This window comes from Natator depressus, chromosome 1 (assembly GCF_965152275.1).
Source record: "Natator depressus isolate rNatDep1 chromosome 1, rNatDep2.hap1, whole genome shotgun sequence".
Classification (NCBI taxonomy): domain Eukaryota; kingdom Metazoa; phylum Chordata; order Testudines; family Cheloniidae; genus Natator; species Natator depressus.
The window spans coordinates 18571156-18597084 of NC_134234.1; the positions used below are offsets into that span (position 1 = coordinate 18571156).

General features: G+C 41.5%; 1 protein-coding gene across 1 annotated transcript in view; it reads right to left on the reverse strand.

The window, feature by feature from the left end:
- TENM4 (teneurin transmembrane protein 4) overlaps window positions 1-25929 on the reverse strand; it is a 2219108-nt gene that overhangs the window by 978747 nt on the left and 1214432 nt on the right. The gene's annotated exons all lie outside the window — the stretch shown is intronic.

A 25929-nucleotide genomic window follows, 5' to 3' on the forward strand; every position in this document is an offset into this window, starting at 1 on the left:
GTGCTGGAGCCCCATGGGAAGTGGCCCTGGGACTAAGGACTGTAATTGCCACTGAGGTAGTGGCTGGGTGGAGATTGCAGGTCCCCCAGAAGGGGGGAACACGGAGCGTGGCACAGTCAGAGGGCAGTGTTACTGAAGAGGACCCTGCAGTACTGAGAATGGTGGATCCTGAAATGAAAGGGATGGTGGCGAGGCACCACCAGAGGAAGGCACCCTGGCGAGTAGAACTAATTCCTATGATAGCTGACAGGAGGCGCCAGAGTGGTGAGTCCCACCCCATCAAAACATCTTTTTGAAAGACATCCAATTTTCATTTAAAGACTTCAAGTGATGGAGAATCTATCATGTCCCTAGATAAATTGTTCCAGTAACTAATTATCCTCAAATGTTTTACATTTGCACTTTATTTCTAATCTGAATTTATCTACCTTCAGCAACCAACCATTGGATCATGTTATGCCTTTGCCTGGTACAGTGAAGAGCGCTCCACTAACAGAAATCTCCCCAGACATAGACCATGATTAAGTCACCTCTTAATAATCTTCTCTTGGATAAATGAAATAGACTGAGCTTCTCTAGCCTCTCACTGTAAAATATGCTGTTGCACGCGAATGGGCCTGATTCTCATTTACACAGAACTCTTTTGTATAGCTCTGAAAATGTAAATGAATAAGAATAGCTATCAGCCACCTTTCTATTTATTTAGTCTATTTGTAATACTGATGCAAACCTACTGTACAGATTCCCATTGGCCTATGGGAAGCACTTGTGTTATCATTTTGTTCAGGAACGCAGTAGAATTCAATGGAATTCATTTCCCAGGGAAAGAAGTCTCCAGCTGGAGATGCAGAATATTAAGGCTCCAGAAATGTAGCATCATGTAAGGAATCTGGGCCTTCGGGAGAGCAAGTCTCTGGGCAAACTAAGGTCCACAGCAGGCCTGTCGTAGGCTACCGGATTGGCTTCGCTGCCTGAGTCTTTGGAAGACGCAGCAGACAGGCTCTTAAGACCAGCAGAAGCAGTTCAGTAGGGATGCTTGGGGATATAAATGTTCAGTTACTAAAACAAAGGGAATGATCTTCACTAGAAAAGTTTACAGAACAGTGTAATTGTTGGAGAACAGGCACATGTAGTTAGCAGTTTGAAGTTTCTGGGTGAATTGTTTGATAATAAACTAACTTGGAAGGGCCCTATACAAAGTATTAAAAAAAAATAAAGGTAGGATTGATCTGCTTAAAAGTATTGCTGGGATCAACTGGGGAGCAGTTAAGAAAGTGCTGATGATGCTATATAGAGCATTAATAAGTTCAGTTATAGATTATGGGCGTCAAGCCATTTGTTCTGCATCTGGATTGGATCTCCAAAAATTAGATTCAATTCAAGCTCAAGCGCTACAAATTACAGGTGGTGCATTTCTTACGACACCTCTGTGTGTAATGCAGGTAGCTATTGGAGAACTGCCTACTAATTGAAGAATGAAAATGTTAGACGTGACATTTTGGGCTAAATTTGAGGGAAGTAGTGCAGATAAGAGTACTAGACAAATGTATGAGGAATGGTGGGAATTAAATGGACTAAATGTAGCCTGACACAATAAACTCCCTTGTTATTTGGGTTAAAATATGGGTAAAAGAGTTAAGTAAAAAGGGAGGACTGGAAGAGATTAAAATCTCTAGTTATGGGACAGTAAATTATATCTGGAAAATCATCCCTCTGTAGGGTCACCAGATAGCAAGTGTAAAAAATCGGGACATGGCGTAGGGGGGTAATAGGTGCCTATATAAGAAAAAGCCTCCAAGATCAGGACTGTCTCTATAAAATCGGGACATCTGGTCACCCTATCTCTCTGGCTATGGATTTAGAATTTTATAATAAAACCAAGGGAAAGAAAGTCATCCTATAGGATGGATAAAGTTTGAGTTAATATGTGGTAAATAGAGTCACCACTGCCAACTACATACTGACAGTTCTAAAAATGAAAAATCTGGTAGTGTAGGGACAGCCTTTGGCATACCTGAGATGGAACTTAAGAAATCTAAAAGAATATCTAATTTTGTAGCCACCATGACAGCTGAATTGGTGGGAATAATGTTAGTACTGAACTGGATAAAGGATGTACGGCCTACGGCAGCTGTTATCTTTTTGGATTAGCTATCAGGATTATCGGCAATCAGAAAGCAGAAGCAATCTGAGAAATGACTAATTGTTTTTGAGAACAGAGTTAGTATGCTCAGGTGTGAACATAATACTATGGCATACTATAGCATGGATTCCAGCACACGTTAGGATATTTGTTAATGAAATGGCAGATAAGAACATGAAAAATGCTTTAAAAATGAAGAAATTGATATAAAAATTCCTTCAAGTGGGCAGGAATTAAAAAGTTTAGTTAAAAAAAGGATTAAAAAGGGAATGGCAGGAAATGTGAACTGAGGGAAAAAGAGAAAGTAGATTCAATGACGCACGCCCCGAAATAGAGGATAATGTGATACTCCAAGGTTCTGTGAGGATCAATGAAGTGCTCATATTTATAATGTTAACTGGCCACTGATTATAACAACAACTTATATTTATTGAGTAGACACAGAGATGGGGTGTGTAACATAAGAGAGGTTAATGAAAAAGTTGATCACCTACTATGGGAGTGTTCCCGGAAAGAGACTCTTTATGAAGAGCTTAGATGCTTTAAGGAGACAGACTGTACAATGAGATGAGGGATTTAGGGAGAGTATCAGGGAAGTGGGATAACATGAAAAAGGCTCTCCTCTGTTATTTTAAGAATGCAGAGCAGGGTAAGAGTGTAGTGGCATGGATGTACAAGGAATACAGTAAGTGGTGTTTATAGACTCAATAGATGAGTCTGCTTCACCATAAAAAATAATAATCAGCAGCAGTTCAGGGGCTGCTCAAAGCATCTGCCCACAGCTGTGCTATCTCCTGCACCTGCCTTGGACGCAGCCTTGCCTCACTCCAGGTAACCTGGTCCTGATCCTCATCTCCGATTCCTGACTTCTGACCCTCGGCTCTGGCACCTGGCCTCTGGCTCAGATTTCTGACTTTGGCTCTGACCCTGGGCTCCGGTTCTGATCCTTGGCTCCAATTTCTGACTCTTGCTCTAACCACTGGGTCGGACTGCCCGGGTCCTGGTCTCACACACATTGTAATTGGTTGCACATACACACGTTAGCAATGCTATGTAGCATGTCGTTGGACTCTTCCTGTACTGAATTATAGAAGATTAGGGTTGGAAGAGACCTCAGGTCACACAGTTGCCAACTTTCACAATAAGCCAAAAATCAAGCTAATCCCATTTCAAAACAAGGCCAAAACAAGCCAATTTCTAAGAACCCCAACACTCTGTGTGACTAGATTCCCCCCCCGGCGTGCAGTCTGGGACTGTGGTGGGCCCTCTGAGCACCCCTGACTCTCCCGTGCTTGCCCTGTGCCCCTGTTTGTCAGGAGCTGATCAAAAAAAGAAGTAACAAGCTACAAGCCAAAAACTAGCCAACAAATAATTCACAAGCCAATTAAGCCAAAAACAAACCCAATTTCTGTGTTTTTTTCCGCAGGTTTGGCATGTCTGCCTCAGGAGGTCATCTAGTCCAACCCTCTGCTCAAAGCAGGACCAACCCCAATTAAATCATCCCAGCCAGGGCTTTGTCAAGCCAGGCCTTAGAAACCTTCAAGGATGGAGATTCCACCACCTCCCTAGGTAACCTAGTCCAGTGCTTCACCACCCTCCTAGCGAAATAATTTTTCCTAATATCCAACCTAGACCTCCCCCACTGCAACTTGAGACCATTGCTCCTTGTTGTGTCATCTGCTACCACTGAGATCAGCCTAGCTCCATCCTCTTTGGAATCCCTTAAGGTAGTTGAACGCTGCTATCAAATCCCCCCTCACTTTCTCTTCTGCGGACTAAAGAAGCCAAGTTCCCTCAGCCTCGCCTCGTAAGCCATGTGCCCCAGCCCCCTAATCATTTTCATTGCCCTCCATTGGATTCTCTCCAATTTGTCCATATCCTTTTTGTAGTGTGGGGGGGCCCCCAAAACTGGACTCTTTAAAGAGGAATCTCAATGGAGAAAAAACACCAGAAATACTGAAAGCATTTATTGTAATCGAGAATCAAGATGTGTTCAGATTAAAGACAAGCCTTGCTTCTTATGCAAACGACCCAACTCCCAGTTTCTAAACCTTGCAGTTTACTTGGTACCAGGCTAATTGAATGTTCTTCCAGGGAACTCATGATGGCACAAGGTCTCAAGGAGATAACAGAACTAAGTAGTATTACTTTGAACTGAAACTGCAGAGGAGCAAAAGGCAACTGTGTAAGAACTTGGCCAAATCATTACTAAATCACTTGGTATATCTGGTATTCCTTCAATGTTAACATTAATTATGGTCAGCTATTATGGTAGGAATATGGATGCAATATGTAAATCTTTGGGATTGTGAAAGTAATTTAGCCTTGATTAACATTCTCTTATAAAGGCATGTTACTGAAACCTTTTTCTCTTAAACATGAAATTCAAGATCTTACATTAAACTACATAACTTGTAAAGTCTGTTTTTTGTTGACTGTTTCTTCTGTGCTTTGATATTAATTCCATACAGTATTTTCAAATGTATTTTATAGAACTAATTTTTTTTAAACAAAACAATGAACAAGAGGAGGCTTACAGGAACATTAATACATCTGTCTGTGTCTGTAGGGATCATTTCAATATTTATTCAAAAACTAGCATTTTTATACAATCAACTCTAAATCTTAGCTGTCAAGCAGGAGATAAACAAGAGATAGTTTGAAATGTAACAGACCTTTTTATAATCTCATGCCTTGTAACAAAGAAGATGTAAATCTAAACTGTACGGATTTACTACATGAGTTTTACACACAGACACACACACTATAATTATAGGTACCCCTATAGTTAGGTTGCCTAACATTTTCCATTACAAAAGTGAGATTTTTGTGACCTTTCTTTTGAGTAGCTCTAAAGGGGGAAGTCCTCAGGCTAGAGAAATACCTTTTCTTTGTTCCCTTAAATACTGCTCAGGTATGGCAGAGATAAAGTTTTGAAAAATCACCATTTTCCTTTTCTTTCTTGTGTTGCTGGGGAAAGATTTGGTAGCATGCCAAGTACAGAACTGAACGGTAATATTCTAAAGGGCTGGGCCCACACCGCTGCTAAAGCAGCAGTTGGACACACGGCACTAGGAGGCCCAAGAGCTGACAGCCTTGCCAGAAGAGGTGAGTAGAGAACTGGACTGTGCTCCTTGTGACTCCACCCCAAGCCCAGTGGCACATTGCCCTCTTTGGGGCCCCATATAAGGAAAGAGCTCCCCTCACCTTCTGTGGGGTCAGCGGAGGAGAATGAGAGCAGGTTTTCCCCTCACCACCCTGCTTTAGACCTAGTGTAACCCACACACCTCCTGGGTGTGGTGTTCTGTCCCATCTGATGACACCAAGACCACTTAGAGAGAGAGATAAAATGAGTCTGCTCTAGAGCCTTAGCTAACAGCCAGTTAGTTGGCTTTTAGCTCATGCAGTAGAGGCTCATGCACTAAGCTTCAGAGATCTCAGGTTGGATCCCGCCCACCAACAACCAGGGTCTGTCAGCGTTACTTGCCCTAGTGACCCATTCCCTAGCCTAGAGAACAATCTTTTCCTCTTCCAAGCTGTTGTACCTAATCCTGTAGCTCAAATGGTAAAAGTCTGTTCTTCAGGGTTCAAACCCTGATGATGATATGACACAGTAGTTTAAAATAATATATTTCTCTTTTTACCTACATGCTAAAAACATTATTTAGTTTGTGTGGGTAAGCACTTGAGAGTTAGGAAATGCCAGATTTACAACTGCTCAAGCAACCTTGATTCTGTCCCCTTGTGTATGCACGATGCAGCTTTTAGTTACAGGATACCATGCTAGGTTGTTTTTTTTTTTTTTTTTTTTTACACAGGACCCCTCTCTCATTTGGTTCACAAATTGGATACCCAAGGAGGCAGATTTACGATGGAATGGGAAACTATAATTAGGGCATTTTCTAATTTCTGAGTGCTTGTAACAGATATTGTATTTGCATATGTATCAGATGACAAACTTGTTACACATGCTAAGCAAAGTGAATTGCTCAAAGTTAGGAAATGCTGGAATTAAGGTTGATTGTAGCAACTTAGTACTATCCCCCTATTTTTTTGTCCATAGAACTGCTTCAAGAGGATCAGATTTAATCACTGCCAGATCCTGATGCCCAACTCACCCTGAACAGTAGCTTATTCCATGAAGACTCTGGAGTTACTATATGCACTAAGAAAGGGGCAGTGCAAAGTTAAAATGCCCCCAGAGCAGACTGGGAACAGTGCTGTAACTCAGAGAAACAAACCATTTGGTCCCTGATACCCTTTGAGCAAGAAGCAATGTCTGTATGTACAGTGCTGCAGGGGCACAGCTGTACCGATGCAGTGCATCTGGTGAAGACACTCTGTGCTGATGGGAGAGAGCTCACCTGCTAATAAAACCATCTCCGCGAGCAGCAGAAACTATGCCGGTGGGAGAAACTCTCCTGCCGACATAGCGCTTTGCACATGAGTGCTTATGTCAGTGTAACTTATGTCACTCGGGGAGTGGAATATTCACACCCCAGAGCGACCTACGTTTTGCCGACATAGGCTGTAGTGTAGACATAGCCTTAGACAGAAGTAAGATGCACCAGTCCTTTACCTGGCACAGATTATACTTTCTCCCTACTCTCTGGCTCAGCTGTGTCTGCCATCATGTTGGGGTGACTGAGGAGTTGAAGTCAACCTTTGGCCACCCATACACCTGTGCAGAAGCAGAAATTGCTGCCCTATGGAGGCTGCTCTCCCACCCAGAGCCGGCCTTGCTTAGCCAGGCTTTTTTCTTCTTCTGGTTGGCCATGCTGAGGGGGTTATGAAACTGTTTTCTGCCCTAGCCAGCAAAACACCTAGGGCTGGCCCTCTTCCCACCCATTCACGGACCTGTGATAAAGATAGCTCAGGCAGGAGAGTAAGGGAGTACGTTACACACTTTTACTCCTCTCACACTTTTACTCATGCCACAGATCATGATTTGGCCCACTATGATTAAGTCGTTTAGAATCTTGTCCAGTTTAAGCACCCAAAATATACAAGATACAAAGTGAAGGCTGGAGTCATTAAGTAGCCGTGGTTTAGAATATTACTGTAGAACACTGTAATATAATTTAATGAGGGCTTCTCAAACTTGCTTCCCTCTGCAGAGGATTGTTTCCAATGTCTTTCCCCACGAGGCTGAGCCTGAACTATATCCTGGAGTAATCTGGAAACCTGACGTGAAACAAAGGGGGCATTATTTTGAAAATTAACATTTAACGTTAATTGTTCCTTCCAACATTAGTTTGGAAACAATTCCTCTGTGAAAATGGAAGGAGGGTAGAAAAGGTCATGTTCAAATGTAGGTTTAAAAAAAAATAAAAAAGAATCTCAGTTTCAGTTTACCACCTTGCCTCTGTCTTAAAGAAAGCAAATGACTACAAGCCCGTTTTGCATTAGAATCTTACAAGGAAGGTTATAATGGCCTCTGCTGCACCACTGAAAAGAGAAATAACCAATTTACTCTTGTATGGTTCAGGGGAAAATAGCCTTGAGAAAAAGTTATTGATGTAGTGTATTTATGTAGGGTTATAAGACAGATTATGCCATCAGCAAATAAGGTCAAAGTAGCAGCGTGCATAACTGGTAAAAAGAGGTTGCTTAAGAAGGACAAGGGTTGCTTTAACTGCATATGAACCTTGAAATAAGCTAAGATGAAAAAATAAAAGGCTTCAGTGTAACTCTTTTGAAGACCTCAAAGCTATAAATTATATTTTATTTTATATGAATATTACAACAGTTTTGGTAAAGGTAAAATTGAATGCCCAAGGAAATACATATGTTAACTCCTTTCTCCTCCCAATGAATTCACATCTGATTATTTCTAGTTAGATTGAGGGCCTCACCTAAAGTGATTGCAGCCAAAGGGTACACCCCTGCTGACTTCAAAAGGTTTGGGGTCAGGTCCTAATTGCAGAAGAAAACGTTGCAATTTAATAATCTGCTCCTAGTCCTTACTCATGTAGTGCAACTGAAGTGAATGGCCTTGTCTACATTAGCAAAAGCATCTTTTGCTGACAAAGGGAGCAGCTGGACCAATCAATCAAATACATTTTACTAGATTGCATATGACATATGTCTTTTGCACCTACCAAAACAAAACTTACACAATCTAAAACACCAACATCCATATAACACATTAAAATGTCAATCAGAACATAATAAACACTCATCTTCAGCACAATGCTAAAAGGACAAAAATTGCCACCGATTTGATTACTAGCGGGGATTGAGAAAATCCTAAAAACATTATTATTTGAGATGGTGATAAAGATTTTTTTTTTATACAAAAGAACATGCTCGCAGAAGCTGGAAAATTCTACAATCCTAAAGATAATGAAGTAGATCTTCCAACTCTCTAGATCTACTTGTACAAAAATAAAGTTGTGAAGGAACTTTTCCACATCTACCTTTCAGGACAGCAGCTTCTATGATTTGGAATCTAACTGTGTATATGCCTTACATAAATGAGGACAAAGGGAGAAGCTGGACAGGTGCTGACCGCACCGTTTAATCACAAGAGTTTACAATGACAAACTGTTCAGTTCAGAACAGGGTAGAACTGCATATTCTTTGAATGGTGCTAAACGTGGGTTGTCCTTGGCTACTTGTGCAGTTAAACCCTGTTCTTCATTGGTTCTGCTCCACCCATTGCTGACAGACATTTTTAGCAGTCGATACTTTTCCTAGTGTATGTGCCTTGTTCTGCAACATCCTGGACAAACATTACTGCATTAAGTTAAACCTTACTGAATTAAGTTTAAGTATCTTAGGAGTTTGTTGTATTAAAAATGCAAAATATATGTATTTATAGTGAGATTGGATGTAATTTCTCTGGGTGGGGAGCAAAAGGCATGAGCTGTATGGGTTATGCAGCATCAGGCAGTATTTCATACCCAAACTGTATAAAGGAGTGACTCACAGATTCCTGGGGGTGCTTCTTCTGAGCTATCAGCTGTTATGAATTTGTGATGACAGAAAATCCCATCTAAGGTTTGAAGGACTTTACCTGCCAGGACCCTTGTTGGAGTTGGGGTGATCTCTGTCAAACTTATTAGCATGCATGTAGGTTCTTTTATTGTTTTAATATGTTTTCTCTAATGCTTTCACCTTAAGAATAAATTTTCTTGCTTAGAAAGGGCTGTGTGATAACTGATACCTATGGACAATTACACTGTTTATAGCAGTCTGACTTGCTGGGAATTCACAACAGCCTGGAAAAAAACCCAGCCAGGAGGGAGGGAGTTGCGGGTCTTTACCCAAGAAAGGTAACAGCTGAAGACTCAGGAGCAGGTGCCCTCATAGTGTCACAGAGTGGGGATACAGGTGCAGTTGCCCTGAATTGTGACATGTAGACAATGCTTATGAGACTAGTCACAGGAGTATGGATCACTCATAGAAGTAAGTTTGATATATCCACCTCTGTATTCACTCTGAGCTAGCAGATCTACATTCCAATTCGAGCTGCTAAAGAAAAAAAGTCTGCATGTTTATATTAGTTTGGTGAAGAATCTTAAACACACAAACAAAAGCAAAAAACAAACAAAAAATAAAATAAAATTAAAGCTGCCTTTTAATTGCAATTGGCATTGCTGGGATTTTTGAAATGTAAAACACTTAATCTAATGCAGTTTTAAAACAAACAATTAAAATCTATTTTTTTTTAAATCCTGCATTCTTCTCTGTGATGCTTTTAAGCCCTTAAATATCACTGCAAGGGAAAAATATACCATCCTTTATTCATGATTATAAATTTCACTCTTCGGTCCCTGCTGGTTAATTGACAATTATGGCCATTTTCGTATGCTTTATACTGATTGTTTTTAGGTTCTCCAAACTTTACCGTGTAATGTCACCTTTTATTTGCTTAGTAGGCAATATGCTGCCACTACACTTCTGCCATCCCTAATGATGACTTGGAATGTTTGCTCTTCTGTTCTTGGTGCTGGTTTATGACGCATCTCTCTACATCAATTAAAACACCTACCCCGGGGAAAAGAAAAAGACCTTTAGAATGGTCGGACTGAAAAGAGGACGTGTTCTTTCCACTGGAGGCAATGGCTTCCAATGGAATCTTAGCCAAATTGTTTAGCTTCTGTTTGGGCCTAATTCCAATATAATTTACACCAGTTCTACAGTGATGTAACTCAGTTAACTTCAGTGGTGTTACTTCTGCTTTACACCCGTGTAAGTGAAATCAGTATCTGACTCAGTCAGGGTTCCGCCATCCATAAAGCAGATACAATAACATTTTGGAACTGGTATGGAATTTTCTGTTGGACTGTTTTCCAGACAGTAAATGCGTTTTCTGCACAATCAAAATTTTCGTGGGAAAATTTCAATTTTACAGAAATTTTTAGATATTTTCCCCCTCTGCTGAAAATCAAAATGAAATATTTTGTTTCAGGTGGATTTGACTCAAAATGAAATATTTTGGATTGTTGAACTGACTTAAAATACTTAACTTCAAATTGCCTCATGGCAGTTGCAATTTGGGCCTCCATTTTCCTGTGGGCTAGGCTCCTTGACTGGACTGTATTTCCCATGATGCAACAGTCTTCTTTCTGATGAAGTAGCATGGTGCACCATATGAGTTATGACTACAGATTGATGATGAGAGATGTATTCCAGCTAGGGAGAACAGGGTCATTAAGCAACCCACACTGCCATTTCTACAAGGCAATGCACCACCATGTGAAAATGCAGATTAATGTTGGACTAACTCAAAGGAACATTCCAGGTCAGTTAACAAAACTGAAATGAAACATTTCAATTTGGAAAATTTGAAGTCTTTCATTTTGATTAAACATTTTGTTGTAACATTTTTGAACATTTCCAAATACATTTTTTTTGGCAAATTTTTGTTCTGTGAAAAATTTTGCTGTTTCAGTTCAGGATTTGTGGTGAAAACAAATGTTGAAATATTGGAATTTCCCCACAGGTCAATTCCCACCCCCCCACCCCGCTCTAATATTTATGTATGTTACAGGGGCCTTAGGCAGCTCATCTATGGTTTGTAAAGCATTTTGAGATCTTTGGGTGAAAGAAACTTTAAAAAGAAATCATAGTATTTTAATTAGGCCTTTAATTAGGCCTAAAATACAATGAGCCTGATTCTCCCTTTCAGCTAAGCAGCCTTGAATTTGCTCTAACTTCTTGGCTGCAACAGCCCCCAGGAGCTGTTTTGCTAGTGAGAATAGCTGGAGCACCGACTATCCTGGCAATGCCTGCTCCCTCCTGTCTTGCTCCCAGAACACCCAATGCACTTGAGACATAAGAACTACTCTGGTAGCTGTCTGCTGCCAAACATTCAGGTATTCCATGAAGGCCATTTCCAATCGTTGACTAGCCCTTTTAGGCCACTAGAATGGAATAAAGAGGTTATATCACGATGGAGAATACGGCCCTCTGAATGAAAGAAAAGGCATTTTAGGTAGGAGATGGAATAGAGTCACTTAAACGGTCTGTGAAGAACACAGTTCAGTGTGTCTTGTGACATGCTGTTATACTGCTTTTTCTCTTCTGCAGTCCAGAGAGTGCCATGGAGACGCAGCCTAGCAATGTCAGGAAGAGTCCATAATCGCTGCATAGCAACTGTACTGCATAAAATACCCTTCTGTCAAAGGATATTTCTACACAGACTATAAGACCATGGAATGGGAAAAGTAATATTATGCGAGCTCCATTTGACTTGTTTGCGGAAATCTATAATAAAAACACTAACATTTTCTGCCTGGAATGCTTTGTATTGATCTTGGGTTCAGGTTATCTGAAAATGGTACAACTTTTCACATCTCTGCGAAAGCTACAGGAGATGTTACCAGGGGCTCAAGTTGCTCTCTCTCTCTCTAAAAAAGAAAGGAATATTCCCATTTGAGCCTCGATACAAAAGTGAACATTTCCAAATTACTGTCTAGATTAGGAACTTGTATGGGCCCTATAGCAACAGTATCTGAACACCTCACAATCTTGAATGTATTTATCCTCACAACAGGCTCATGAGCTAAGGAAGTGTCATTAGTGTAGGCCTGGCTTGACATGAGTAATTGGACATGGGTGAGGCATCATTTCTTGGGAGACAGGGTTAGGAAGGTAAATGGATCAGCAGGCTGGAAACAAAATGTCTGCAGTAGCTAAGATAAGGGGGAACACCCAGGGAACCATTTACAATGGACAAGATAACAATGGATAAGAAAAGTCAGGACCGTAAAGATGAGTAAGTCGTGCATGCATAGACAGAGCTTGCTCTACAGGGACTGGTTCCTACAAAGGAACCAAGCCAGTCCCAAAACATGTGATGCCATGTATAGTGAATGTAATGTGTGAATATCTATACAGGGAGGGGCTTTCTGTGCAACTTTGGATGTGTGGTACGCCCTATACCCACCCCTTACACTTGACTCTGATCAACTCAGCATAGCTTTGCTGTATGCTCAATAAAGGAACCTGAGTGGTGAGACTGGAGTCAAACTGAGTTCTTGGGGAACCAAGAAGAAGAGGGCTTGGGGTAACCCCAACAATTATCACCATTTTGCAGATGGGGAACTGAGGCACAGAGGTTGCATTTGTCAAGTCCAAAGAGAAGGAAGTTGCAATTAATGCGATGCGAGATGAAGACAGCCTAGATGAGAATTTTAGTTGCCGGGATGGAGGCTGCATTTTAGAGACATTATGCAAAGAGAATCAGCAAGATTTAGACATGGCCTGGATGTGCTGATCAAGAGAGAGGTTCGAGTTGAAGATGACGGACAGGTTATGGGTCTGAGTGAAAAGCAGCATGGTGGTCTTTTCCAGCATTAGAGAGACCTGAACCCAGGCTGGTGCCCTAACCAGTGGGCCATACTTCCCCTCATAAGTTGCTCTTCCTCTTCATCATGAACATCTGTTATGGCACACGGCAGTCTCTGATGTTATATTAGTCTTGATGAGATACTTGTGACTTTTTCCTTCTCCATTTTTTTTTTAAACACGTTCAAAGTAGTATTTTGGGTTCAGCACACAGGCCTAATAGCAGCAAAACCACTGACATGCAAAGGATCTGAGCTCAACTTCCCAGCTCAGTTCTTTGCTCCAAAACCAAGAGGATCACTTCACTCTAACAATGGGCCACAGAAAGAACTCTTCCCACCCAGTAAGCCTTCCTGTGGATGCCTCACAAAGAATATGGACAATGGCTGCCTCTGTGAGTCATCAAAGCATGTAAGGGCATGTGATATGCTCATGTGACCCTGGACTCCATCTTGGGCCAGTAATTTTCCAGGCACCTGGGCTGCAAGCTTTGTTTGAGACAGCAAATTTCCAGGCACACAGCGAGGATATAAAAGATCACCGAGATCTCCATTTTTGCCTCTTTCCTGCTCTGGCTCTATGGACTGTGGATTTAGAACTAAAAGGAGCATTTTGAACTCTGGACGGAGGACCTTCCAATCTTTTGGAAGTTACCAGAGAGACTTTTGCAAGCCAGCAGTTTATTCCATCACTGCTATGATCCTGACCTATGAACACTGAAAAATCACTTGTATATGTATGATCTATTAACAATTTATAACGCTCTTCTTTGTATTATTAAACTTTTAGTTTTAGTGTCTAAATGATTGGCATCAGCGTGATTACTGGGTAAAATCTGACTTCTATATAGACCTGGCTAAGTGGCTGATTCCTTGGGATTAGAAGGACCTGGTATTTGATTAAACTGGTTTTCAATAACCACTCACCATAAAGTTTTGTGTCTGGGTCGTGAGCCAAGAGTGGAATGTCTAAGGAGACTCTTGTTGACTTCTTGTTATCCAGTGTGGTGAGACAGAAGTTACTTTTGTTACTGGCTTGGTATAATCTAATGCAGTGGCTCTCAACATTTCAGACTACTGTACCCCTTTCAGGAGTCTGATTTGTCTTATATACCCCCAAGTTTCACCTCACTTAAACGACTTGCTTACAAAATCAGACATAAAAATACAAAAATGTCACAGCGTACTATTACTGAAAAATTGCTGACTTTCTCATTTTTACTATCCAATAAATCAACTGGAATATAAATATTGCACTTACATCTCAGTGTGGTGTATATAGAGCAGTATAAACAAGTCACTGTCTGTATGAAATGTCAGTTTGTACTGAATTCACTAGTGCTTTTTTTTTTTGGTCACCTATTGTGAAACTAGGCAATTATCTACATGAGTTGATGTACCCCCTGGAAGATCTCTGTGTACCCCCAGGGTTACATGACTCCTGGCTGAGAACCACTGATCTAATGATAAAATAACCACCAGTTTAGGGTGAGTTTGCCTTATTTCTCAGTGGTCTGCCCTGAATTTGGCATCCAGGGCTGTGACCCACTGAGGCCTGATGACCACTTCTGACAGGTGCTTATACTAGGGGTTCCAGTGCAGGCACTTTTCAGTCAGAGGGAAGTTTGCTGAAAAGGGAACCCCAGTAAGTATTTATGGCGCGGGGGGTGGGTAGGAGAGGAGTCTGAATTCAAGACTACATCTAACTTCACAGTTGGTACCGTAATGAGCTGAGACAAAACTCTGAACACACACTGCACTTCAAATGTTGGTAAAGGTCCACTGTCGATCTAAACTTTGCAGCTCAGCCCCATCTCTCTTTGTGACAAATGAGATTATTAATTCTCAGATTCAGGTCCCAGCAGAGAGTAAGTCTGCTGACATCCACAGTTATGTCAGTATGAAGCTGCTGGAAGGGGGAGGGGAATCTTGTTCAAATCAGTGGCCCCATCTTTTAGGAGATTTCAGGCTAACAACGATGCAAAGCACAGGGTTGGTGGTGGGTCATGCCATCAGGGTACAGGGTATCATCACTTCATTACATAGTGTCATCATGATGCAACACAGCATTGGTATGCCATGATGTCATGTCACAATGTGTGAATGTAGCACGGTCCATTACTGTAGGTCTGCGACATTTGCAAATGAAGTTAGGAAAGCAGGTGGTTCCTTTACAATTTCAATTCCTACCTTCCCAGTGCCAGACTTGACAAGTTTAGTTATGGGTGGAATCCAGTACTTACAATGTGAGGCACTGGCTACTGTGTATGTTACCTGATACAATTAGATCTGCTCAACTGTGTGGCATAGGTTTTATACTGCTAAGAGTACTGAGACTCTCCTTCAGTTCAAGTGGAAGGATCTTGTACTTTTGGAAAAAGGGGATGTGAGTTTAATGTAGCAGAGAAATGCATAACAATAACCAAATTGCTGGAACTTAAAACCAGACAAATTCAAGTTAGAAAGAAAGCACAAATTTTTAATGGTGAGGGTGTGACTAACCACTGGAACAAACTCCCAAGGGAAGTGGTGAATTTTTCATCTCCTGGAGTCTTTGAATCATGACTGGATGTCTTTCTGGAAGATATACTGTAGTGAAAAACAAGTTATTGGGCTCAATAGAAAGGTAGCAGGGAAAATTCTATGGACTGTGTTATACAGGAGGTTAGACTCGATGATTTAATGATTCCCTTCTGGTTTTAAAAATCTTTGACTCTATTAATTCTATCCCTGCTTCTGCTGTAAAGTTTCAATTAGCCATGGTGTGCAGCACAGTGACAATCATCAAGCCCAAGATGACCACTGATCAGCTGCCATAGAAATCAGTCCCATTTTAATGCAAAACAACAAATTGAGAATAAAGTGAAATGATATAGCAGGTGGCTCCAAAATCAACCCAAAAATGTGAGAACAATGGAGTGAGAAAAGGAAAGCTGAGATCCGGGCTTCATATGTTGCCCAAGAAGCAAACCAGCCTCTCAGAGATCTTTCTCCCTGGAGTGATGGGTTTCAATTTCCACCAAGCTTTGAGAAATGATTCAGTAAAATAGCAGCTGCACAATACTTCCAACTCCTGTGAGACTGAGCTAGGTCCCAGTGTAACCCCCCCGGATTGGTGAAGAGAGAAAGTGATAATTAAAAGAGAATGTGGGAAAGCAACGGGCGTCTTGTTGAAATGTGACCTGATGTTTGGGGGGAAGAGGGGATAGGTGCATTAATGGACAGCATATACAATAATAACAATAATGGTAATAATGATCTCTTCATTTCATCAGAAGGTGCACTTAAAAGGAGCACTCTCATCCATAATTAAACAGAATGCTTTACATCTAATGCCACTTTCCAATATTAATTAGCACAGATCTAAAACCTGCTCCTTGAAGAAGCCCTTTAAATGATGCAACAAGCCATTGTGATTCAAGACCTTTCATTTTCATGCTATAATTTTTAAAAAGTGTTTACACTGTGTTCAGTGGCTTGTGTTGCCAGAAAGAGTCAGAGCATCAGCTCATGGCCGTGCAATTTGCCCACAGAATTTAAGCAGGGGACAGTCATTCTGAATTTTAAAAAATAATAATAATGAGCTGTCAGAATTAAGAGAGACCTTAAGAGATTCTTTGATCAGATCAACATTAAACGCAGAATAGGAAAAAACACAGAGCCAATAAATAGTTTAATTACAGAATCATAGGACTTGAAGGGACCTTGAGAGGTCATCTAATCCAGTCTCCTGCACTATGGCAGGACTAAGTATTATCTAGGACATCCCTGACAGGTCTTTTGTCTAACCTGCTCTTAAAAAACTCCAGTGATGTAGATTCCACAACCTCCCTTGGCAATTTATACCAATGCTTAATTACCTCACAGTTAGGAAGTTTTTTCTAATGCCCAACCTAAACTGCCCTTGCTGCAATTTAAGCCTATTGCTTCTTGTGCTATCCTGAGAGGTTGAGGGAAACAATTTTTTTCCCTCCTCCTTGCAACCACATTTTATGTACTGTACTTGAAAACTGTTATCATGTCCCCTCTCAGTCTTCTCTTCTCCAGACTAAGCAAACCCAGTTTTTTCAATCTTCCCTCATAGGTCATGTTTTCTAGACCTTTAATCATTTTTGTTGCTCTTCTCTGGACTTTCTCCAATTTGTCCACATCTTTCCTGAAATGTAGCACCCAGAACTGGACACCATACTCCAGCTGAGGCCTAATCAGTGCAGAGCAGAGAAGAGCAGAAGAATTACTTCTCATGTCTTGCTTACAATGTCCTGCTAATACATCCCAGAATGATGTTTGGTTTTTTTGCAGCAATATTACACTTGACTCATATTTAGCTTGTGATTCACTATGACCACAAGATCCCTTTCCAGAGTCCTCCTTTCTAGGCAGCTATTTCCCATTTTGTATATGTACAACTGCTTGCTTGCCAACAAGTTATGCACTCACCTTAGAGTAGCTCCATCTAGGTTGTATTTCCCTTGTTTGTTTATGAGAAAGTCATGTGAGACAGTATCAAAAGTCTTACTGAAGTCAAGATATACCACATCTACCACTTCCCGCCATCCACAGGGCTTGTTGCCCTGTGAAAGAAAGCTATTAGGTTGATTTGACACGATTTGTTCTTGACAAATCCATGCTGACTGTTATTTATCACCCTATTATCTTCTAGGTGTTTGCAAATTGATTGCTTAATTATTTGCTCCATTATCTTTCTGGATACTGAAGTTAAGATGACGGGTCTGTAATTTCCTGGGTTGTCCTTATTTCCCTTTTTATAGATTGGCACTATATTTGCCCTTTTCCAGTCCTCATGGAAGACAGGAGAGATTCTAGACTTTTCAGAGATAATCAGCAATGGCTCAGGTATCTCCTCAGCCAGCTCCTTGAGTATTCTACGATATATTTCATCAGGCCCTGGTGACTTGAAGACATCTAACTCATCAAAGTAATTTTTAAATGGTTCTTTCCCTATTTTAGCCTCTGATCCTACCTCATTTTCACTAGCATTCACTAGTTAGAGGCAACGTGGAAGGGTTTTTGCTCTACTGGAAGGAAATCTGGTCTTTTGATGTACAACATAACCAGACAGTGGACTGGATTAGAACTTGAGAGAAAAATTTAAAAACCACACAGTAGAGGAATATGCAGTATCATCAAAGAAAGAAATAGATGAGGTACTGAGAGGAATGAAAAATTGGAAAGCACCCAGACCAGGTGGGATGGATGAATTCTACCTGAAACACCGAACATCTATCCATGATTGCTTACTTGAACAACTTGATAAATGTCTGAAAAATGACAGGTTTCAGAGTAACAGCCGTGTTAGTCTGTATTCGCAAAAAGAAAAGGAGTACTTGTGGCACCTTAGAGACTAACCAATTTATTTGAGCATAAGCTTTCGTGAGCTACAGCTCACTTCATCGGATGCATACTGTGGAAAGTACAGAAGATCTTTTTATACACACAAACCATGAAAAAATGGGTGTTTACCACTACAAAAGGTTTTCTTTCCCCCCACACCCCACTCTCCTGCTGGTAATAGCTTATCTAAAGTGATCACTCTCCTTACAATGTGTACGATAATCAAGTTGGGCCATTTCCAGCACAAATCCAGGTTTTCTCCCCACCCCACCCCCCCACAAACCCACTCTCCTGTTGGTAATAGCTTATCTAAAGTGATCACTCTCCTTACCAACAGGAGAGTGGGTTTGTGGGGGGGTGGGGTGGGGAGAAAACCTGGATTTGTGCTGGAAATGGCCCAACTTGATTATCGTACACATTGTAAGGAGAGTGATCACTTTAGATAAGCTATTACCAGCAGGAGAGTGGGGTGTGGGGGGAAAGAAAACCTTTTGTAGTGGTAAACACCCATTTTTTCATGGTTTGTGTGTATAAAAAGATCTTCTGTACTTTCCACAGTATGCATCCGATGACGTGAGCTGTAGCTCAAGAAAGCTTATGCTCAAATAAATTGGTTAGTCTCTAAGGTGCTACAAGTACTCCCTTTCTTTTTGTCTGAAAAATCGATGTTCGTGGTGACAAGGAGAACAATCCTCATAAAAAGGAAAGAACACTGACCCTATGAATTATAGACTGATGGCGTGTTTACCCAACTATGTGGAAACTTCTGATGGCAATTCTGGCAAAGATGATCTAGAAGGTGCTAGTTCTTAATGGATCGCTGCCTCTTGAGCAAAAAGGCTGAACAGTAAACATGATAAGGATAAAAGACCATCTCAGGCTGAGCAGGAGGATCACAGAAGATGCAAACCAATAAATAAATAAATAAATGAGAGATGGTGTGGATAGATTGCCAAAAAGCATATGATAGCATCTCACATTTTGTGGATCAGAGAGAGACTGAAAATGCACAAGGTGCATCCAAAGATCATTTTTTATCTGCAGCAATCTACACTTAACTGGAACATTTGACTCTTGCTGGAAGGGACTCATTGATAAGGTCCAAATTAAAAGAGGAATCTTTCAAGGGGATTCCTTACCAACAGTGGTGTTTATGGTAGCAGTGTTGCCACTGAGACGATGCTCTGTGAGATAAACTGTGGTTATCATATCAGCAAAGAGCAGCAACCAGTTAACCATTTGTTATACATGGATGACCTGAAACTATATGCTTGATCACAAGAGATATATAGATTGATATGTGTAGAAAAGTTTGGTGAAGATATAAAGCTACGGGTTGGCTTAGCTACATGTGCGTCAGTGTCTGTAAAGAGGAGAAAACTAGTACAAACAGATGGAATACAAGTTAACAAAGGTATTATCCAAAATCTCTATCAGCATGGCCCCTACAAATACCTTGGAGCTAGGGAACTGTCAGTTACAACATAAGGAAGTCAAAGAAGAAGTGAGGAAAGAATATTAAGGAATTACTTTAAGCACAAAACTCAGCTCGAAGAATTGAGTTTTGTGCTTAAAGTAATTCCTTAATGTGAGAAGTGATCTGAGCCACTAATCTGCGGGTGATACCAGTAGTACAGTACACTGCCAAAGTGCTCAAGTGGAATCAAGAAGAGAAGAAACAACCTGTCATCCAAACGAGAAAGTTCCTGGAGATACATAGAGTAATGAATATCAATCAAAATGTGGACAGGATGTACATCTAAAGATGCTACGGAGGAAAAGGTCTTCTATCCATGCAGGAAGCAATTGACAAGGAAGAATATAACATCAAAATATATTAGGAGTCAGCCAGCATGAAAAATCATCTGGTCAAGATAACAAGTGATGGCCAAGTGTGCATCCCAGCCGAAGAAAGCATAAAGGAAAGGAAATCATCCAAGGAAAACTTCAAAGATTTACATAGAAATCAGTGCATAGACACTGGTGGAGAGAGATCAAACTCATTACTGATTGAAAATTAACAAACTCATGGCTTGTAGTACGATATCGCAAAAGATAGCCTCATTATGAGTGCACAACAGCAGTCCTTAAGTCCTATGTTCAAAACAAAAATTGACCGACAGATCTGCTCCCCGAACTACAGAATGTGTTACGAAAAGGAAAAGATGGTAGAATATGTGTTGTGTGTCTGCAGGGGCCTGACTGGGAGAGAACATACGAACAGACACAATGCGGTTGCCAAGTGTCTGCACTGGAGCCTCTGTGGCCAGAACTGATTTAAACACACCATGTGGTATGACAGCCACCGAACTGAAAGGACTCTAGAGAATGAAGAAGCTAAGATTTGATGGAATTAAATTATTAAATTATTAATAATTAAATCATTAAATTATTACAGGCCAAATGGTGTAGGCAAACAGGACATAGTAGTTATAGGGGAAAAATGACCAATAGACCATGTTAATTGATATTGCCATACCATCAGACAAACATAACAAAGAAACAAGAAAAGGAATGAGCGAAGTATGAAGGACTCTGCCACAAAGTGGATCAGTTATGTAAAACTAGGACAAAAATGATCCCTGTGATTTATTGGATCACCTGGCATGATCCTTAAGGGTATGAATGAGCAGCTCAAAGCATTAACAGTGCAAGACAGCGTAATCACTGACCACCAGAAGACAACGCTCTTAAGTATTGAGAGAACTTAAAGGAAAGTCAAGAACGAGTACAGGAGTTCTGCGGAAGGTTATCACCATAATGTACTACTGATAGATAATAATAATAATAATAAATACAAACTGTATTATACTGGAGGGAAAAAGCCCCAGTAATTACACAAGTTAGTCTGCGGAATAGGCCTGAAATGGAAGAAAACTATAGAACCCAATGAAAATGGCAGGGAGATTTAGGGAAGCAGAATTCAATAAACTAAGATGCAACCCAGCCAGGACAGCTTGTCCAGGCTAACACCTCAATCTTGCAACGTCTACTCACACAAACAGTCCTGTTAATTTCACAACTTGGCCCGGCAGTTTTATGTATTCCTCATACACAGTTTTATCCCGTCATCCTCCATCCGTCCCTTAGTTTAAAACTAAAGCACACGCATTATTTCACAATAAATTACTATAAGGTTATTGACTCTATTGTTTAGATAGAATGGAAGTAGCTATACGGATAATAGTAAGTCTGGTGGCTGAAATCTTATATTTCCCCAAAGACCGTGTTCAAATGCTCCCTCCCTTACTTTTCAGTCTTTCTAAACTCTCTAGGGAAGGTAAGAGACCTCCTAGCTTGAGAGTCTGTTTTGTTCCACAACATCACTAGCAGCTTGGGCTTAAGTCCAGATGGCTAGCACTTATCATTGTTGTTTCTCATTACTTATCCACTCTACTTTGCCAAGTGCCAGGAAGGACCCAACACAGGAAACATGCTGAAGAGTTTTTATCTTCTCACCTGACAATGTTTTTCTCTCAATGCCATTCTTGGCAGGTCTTCACTAACTCTTCCAATTTAGGCAGCAAGCGTTCTGCCATAGCAAGACAGCACTCATTGTTACTGAATTTTCCAGTCATTCTTTTTTTCCTTTCTCTCACTCTCTTAATGATATGGTGAAATGGCACCTTGCACTTATAGAACTGGATTGTCTGGTTGTATCCTGCCTCTGCGCAGCTCTGACAGCATATGGGGGAAGGAAACTGGCCAGATTTCACTAGCTGAAAATTCCCCTTGCATGGGGGAGTCTTCAGCTGGCTACAGCTGGTGAAGCCTGCTAATATACCATCAATCCTGGCTAGTTCTAGAGTAAGGGGAATGCTGGGACTTGACCAGGATGTTACTGGCCGCTGGCTATTCCAAACTGACATAATTTAAAACAGTCCGCTGTCTCCTATTATGTATCTTAGAGCCAGCTAGCTCCTCTGACGTACCCCATTTCCTTGTCCTGCTGTACCCAGTGGGAGCTGGGCCATATAGCTCTAGGACAGTGGGCAACCCGTTGACAGTCCGCAGGCACAGTCCCCCGCAGCTCCCAGTGGTCGCGGTTCGCCATTCCCAGCCAACTGCCGCTTCCCGCAGCTCCCATTGGCCAGGAATGGCAAACTGCGGCCACTGGGAGCTGCGGGGGCCGTGCCTGCGGACAGTCAACGTCAGCAAAATGTCTCGCGGCCCGCAACCAGATTACCCTGATGGGCCATACGCAGCCTGTGGGCTGCAAGTTGCCCACCATTGCTCTAGGATCTCAAAGTCACTGATCAACTTTCATGTAATTAAGCCTCTCAATACATTTGTAGCCCTGTGAGGTAGACTAAATGTTATTGTACACTTGGGTACATTGAGTCCTACAGAATCAGTGAAGGAGCTGGAATAGAACCCTTGAAACGTAAATTCCACTTTTGTGCTCAAACTCCTAGATAATGCACCTTCTTATGACCAGGAATGGGGTAAACATATTTACAGAACAGTTAAAAACAAAATGATACACACTGACCTGCACATTCAACTAATGCTGAAATTGTATATAGGCTATGAACATATCCCTGTCCATATACATTATTATTATAATGTTTCTATTATCTAGTTCTCAAAGGGGAACAACCAACTATTATCTTCCCCAAATCCTTTTGTTATTCATTCAAAGGTTATTTACAGAAGGTGGAATCAGTGTGCTAAGCCAATAACCAGATCTCAGGCCTGATTTTCCGCTATCTTGGCTTTGTGCAGATATTTACTTCTGTGCAGAATGAGGGTAAAAAGCTACCATTCTGCTCTGGTAACGTTTTACACCCACTTCGCATCCTTTACACAGGTTTAAATGATAACACAAGGTGGTAAGGCACCTTGGTTAAAACTGAACAGCACCATATATTCAGAACTCATTCTACTAAACTCAGTTGATTTATTACCCAAATCTACTGATATCGATATGAAGAGTTTAACTTGTATATGGAAAAAAAAATCTCTTCTCAGACGCTGAGCCATCAGCATGACAGGGTGCATTTTCCATGCTTAGCTAAATCTGCACATGCTTACCTGGCAGCTCCCACAACTTAGCATGGACAGTGAATGTGCAGTTACCACTGCTGGGAATGTTTATTCTGAACATCGCTGCAGTTTTGTGCCAGAGAACACAGAAGGCCTTGTTTTTTCCTCTCCCTCTACCCCCAAACTTAACCTCAGCATTGAACTCATGGATTAACTTTAATTTAGAATGAGATTTTCTAATGTTATAAACTGAAACTATATGGGTTTTGTGTTTGTAGTAAACACAGAATAACTTTCTCGGTACATATCTGATCTTGTGAACACTTACAACTAAGAGTAGTGCTTACTTCCATGAGTAATTCCACTAAAGTTTAAGACAGTGTCTTAATACTGTGGGTAGTTCCTGAAAGTTTGCAGGATCAGACACACTAAAATCTTCACAAGGCATAGAACTTGGCTGCTTATATTTTTCTTTAAAGGGCCATGAACACCTATACTGCTAAAAATAAACAACGGCTTTGGGCAAATAAATTCAGTATTTAACTGGATACTAAATTTAGATATCCAATATCATAGTCCTAACCAGCATCAGATTGCTGCTTCAGGGCAAATTAACATTAAATGGTACCTCTCACTGTGAAGCCATTTATACAATTCACTACAATGGTGACAGTCCTTTCAAAATCAGTTTGAAGATATTCTTATTTATCAAAGAACCATTTTGGTTACACAAGGTATTCTAACTAAGCACTGTAGTTTTCTTTCAAGTCTTTAAAATATCATGATCACAAACCTTATTCTGATTCTTCACATACCTTGATTAGCTGTCCATTATTATCTAGTGCTCTTGCATTTGGAACAAAATTTATGTTAAATTATTAACTTCCCCCACCTCCCCCCTGCACAACTCTCTCCCTGTCACACACACACACTTTGGGTGTTCTGATATAATGCGACTTTTCACACAACACACAGTCAACCTGTGGAACTCCTTGCCAGAGGATGTTGTGAAGGCCAAGTCTATGACAGGGTTCAAAAAAGAACTAGATAAGTTCATGGAGGATAGGTCCATCAACAGCTATTAGCCAGGATGGGCAGGGATGGTAACCCTTGCCTCTGTTTTCCAGAAGCTGGGAATGGGCAGCAGGGGATGGATCACTGTTCTATTCATTCCCTCTGGGGAACCAGGCATTGGCCACTGTCGGAAGACATGATACTGGGCAAGATGGACCTTTGGTCTGACCCAGTATGGCCATTCTTACGTTCTTATGACTACCCAGAAAAAGTGAATTAACCTGGGGTGGGGGGAGAAACCCATAGGAATTCACCTTTTAATGATCAGAATTCAACAGTGGAGTAGCATTAATGCTACATTTTATATTTACATAATACATGTCATCTCAAAGGATTCAAAATCATTTAATTAACTAAAGTATGACTGAAACAAATTACAGGCACATCCAGTCTGGAGGGTGACAACCAAAGTCCAGACACCCCGAAAGGAGAACAGAAGGTTTAAACCCCCAAAATGCACAATTAAACCAACTGATTGCATATTGTGTTATACTATAAAAGTATGTCGAGACGGTCTTTTATGAAAGCTTTTGAACTTGATGGTCATTATGAGATATATGTATAAAGTCTGTGGCTATGAACCTATGTATTTATGTATATAGAAAACTGCTCATAATCTGTGGTGGAACTGTAGCTACCCCTCATAGCAGGGAGGGGTACTTCTCAAGCTATGTAGTTACACAAAAGTGGGCTCAAGTAATGTTGCATTGGAAACCCAGGAAATGACAATGATGGGCCAGTAAGAATTAATGGAAAGCCTCAGACAACTGGGGATTTCCCCACTTTGAATATCTATCTAAAAAAACCCTGGCAAACCATAGATGACTCATGCCTCCTGATACTGGGGGACAGGGGATGGGGGGGCACACCATATAAAGGGGAGGATACGTGACTGCCCCATGTGTCTCCTCTGGGAGGAACTTTCAGCCCCACCTCCCTGGGCCAGGGCGGCCAATCCTGCTGGCTCCTGGGGGAGGCTGGGGGCACAGGAGCGGGAAGCACATGCCTCTGGGCCCAATTGCGGCCCAGTTGGGCCCAGAGGCACATGGCCCGGCTGAGCAGAGGGCATGGAACCTGCTCCCGGCACCTTCCCTAGCGACCCCCACCACCCCGCTCTGCACTCAGCCCAGGGACTGCCATGCACTCCCTGCCCCACCAGAATTATCTGTGAGGAGGGGGGGGCTCTGTCCTTCTCCCACTCTGCCTCCCCTCCCCCGGCACATTCAGCCCCTGACTCTGGCAGCCAGGCCCGGACGGGGAGTGGGATGGAGCTGCTTCTCACACGGCTGAAGGTGGCTGCCTACGGTGACCATATTTCCCAAAGGGCAAATGGGACACTGCCTGAGCCCTCTCCCACATGTTCCTCCGCACCACACCCCACTTTATTTTGTGACAGAAGCGGGCATTTATCCCATTTGCTCTTGTCACCTGATCGAGTCAGCAAAAGCAAACGGGACAAATGCCCACTTTTACCAAAAAGGTTGGGACGGCCAGGACAGGGCTTAAAAAAGGGACTGTCGTGGCTAAAATTGGACATATGGTCACCCTATGGCTGCTCAGGGTCGCTGCTGTGTG